We start from the raw sequence: 2575 nt of genomic DNA, 5'->3' as shown, positions 1-2575 counted from the left end.
ATGTCAAAATCTGCACCCGTGTTGATCGAATGCTTTGATCCATCTCCGCACAATGCGATTTTAGTCGTCATCATAGGGTAATGACAGCCATGGAGTAAGCTTCATCCTCACGTAAAAAGTTTTCAAAATGATCAAGTATAGCTCCCACAATCAGCAAAAAACTAGGGCTGGGTCAAAACCCTAATCCAGGAAGCCATAGCCAAACTTTACCAAGCTTAAAAATCTCATCATTTTCTCTCTCCTGCCACGTGGAACAACCAACTGCCACTCCGATCTACTATCCCAACATCAAATCAAGGAGGAGAAGAACCTGGATTCATTGAAGGAAGATCAACAACCCCAAACTAAGAAGAGTTGAGCATAAACCTGGACATAGTCTTTACATAGTGTGTTTTCACACTGTCATTACTTGTGTCTCTTGACACATTGTAATTTGCTCTTCCACTGATAAAATCTGAGAATTCTGGATTTATTTGCTACTGCTCCAGCCATCTAATATGGACAAAGACTCTCTAGCTGCTCGCTTCAAAGGAGTCAGGTTTCACACTTGGCAACGCATCTTAATGAAGAAGGGCCTCTGGGCCATTACCATTAGAAAAGAAAAGAAGCCTCGTTATGCGGACCTTGCTATCACTTGGCAAAAGAATGATGATAAGACTCAAGCCATCATTGAACTGGAGCTAGATGACAGCTATATCCACCATGTGGATAACTGTGAGACTTCACTGGATACATGGAAGAGACTTGACACCTTGTTTGGTGCACAGTCTAAATCGTCAAAGTATGGTCTCTTGATTGAGTTTTTCAGGATTGAAATGAAGTCCAACACATCATTTGCCACATATCTGAATTATATGGAAGGACTTCTACCCCAACTTGTAGGAATCAACATTAAAATGGAAGAAGATGTTTGTATCAGTGTTCTACTTAAGAGTTTGCCTCCTGAATATAATAATGTATCAACAACTCTAATCAATATGCCAAACCCTGAAATTGTTGATATCCAGGCATCACTGTTAGAGGAGGAAAAGAAGCTAAAAGCTAAGGAAGAACCAAGCATCTCCAGAGATGAACATGCATTATATGTTGGCAACATGCACAAAGGCAAGAGGGATCAGCTCTTCTGTGACTACTGCAAAAGGACCAGACATACCGAGAAGTTCTTCCACGCTAGAAAAAGGTCCCAAAAGGCATATCTAGTTGTAGTCAAAGAAAAAGAAGAAAACGAAGCAAAGGAAGAAGAAGACCACCAGGAGAAGGACAAACCTCATCAGTCCTTCTATTCAGATAGACTTTTTTAGCTTTATATTTCCTAGCCCTAATTCTTTAGACATAAACTTGTAAACTCCTCACTTAGCCTTGTACTATAGCCTTTGTACACTTTGTGAGGCCCTTGCTACAGACTCTGGATGACCATGATGTTTGTGGTACCCACACTTAGCCTTTTCTACGATAGCCTTTGGTGTTTTGCCATGTTTATGGTGTGCCCACACTTTGCAGGTGTTGTTTTCACTAAAGCCTCTACACACTTTGTACTTCTGGTTGTGATTGAGGGGTGTTGAGATATTTGCAATCATGCCTACTTCAGTTTCCTTGGAAGGAGCAATGAGGGCTCAGGACCAGAATCCCATACGCACAGTAGGAGAAAGTGCCACCACTCAATTCCTATAAAGCATTGTACTTGCACTCATTTTTCTAAGCAAGGATAGTACTCTTTTCTTTTTAGTAAAGTGTCGTCACTGTCAATACACAAGATTGTGTTTATGAGTCCAAGTCTCAATCTTGGAACCTAATTCACTTGTGTGACAATTTATCTTTGTCAGGGTCAATGTCTTCATGAGTTCCATCTTTCTCTTTCAACCTCCATAGCTTTCGCATCAACCATGCTCTAGATCCCTCATATTTTAACACACTCTACTACCCTCAAGTGAATGGTCTGGCTGAGTCTACTAATAAGATCTTAGTGAATGTCTTGACCAAAGTAGTCTCTACCTTGTGCATTGAATGGGACAACAAACTGATGGGATAGCCTTATGGGTCTATTGAACAGCCTATAACATAGCGATAGGACAGACTTCCTTTAAGTTAACCTACAGGACCGAAGCCATTCTACCTGTAGAGTTCTTTGTTTGGAGCTTGAGAGTAGCCATCCAAGAGAAATGGGATGGAAAGGAGGCATGGATGGAGTGCCTAATTGAGCTAGAACGCTTATCAGAGACTTGACTTCTAGCCACCCATGTGTTGATTTGAGAAAATGCATGATGCAAGAGTTGGTTTGACAAGCACGTCAAGTAGTGAGAGTTCAAGTAGGGTGACTTAGTGTTGTTGTACTCAATAAAAGACCATAAATAGAAGATGAAATTTAGGGTATTAGGGCCTTTTCGAGTCCACACTATCAACCAAACTGGCATTGTAGAGCTTGAGACCCTAGATGGAGAGGGCATATGCTTTTTCAATGGTAGCCGAATTAAGAAGTACCACCCTCCCACACATCCACTACACAAACCTCCCATGCTAGAGTCTCCTATGAAGGTCCAAGTTTCTACAATTACGAAAATTGATGAGGAGGAGCCCA

The sequence above is a fragment of the Lygodium microphyllum genome, chromosome 13 (assembly GCF_053477565.2).
Source record: "Lygodium microphyllum isolate KBCC chromosome 13, Lygodium_microphyllum_v1.1.10, whole genome shotgun sequence".
NCBI classification, from domain to species: domain Eukaryota; kingdom Viridiplantae; phylum Streptophyta; class Polypodiopsida; order Schizaeales; family Lygodiaceae; genus Lygodium; species Lygodium microphyllum.
This window is presented reverse-complemented; position numbering follows the sequence as displayed.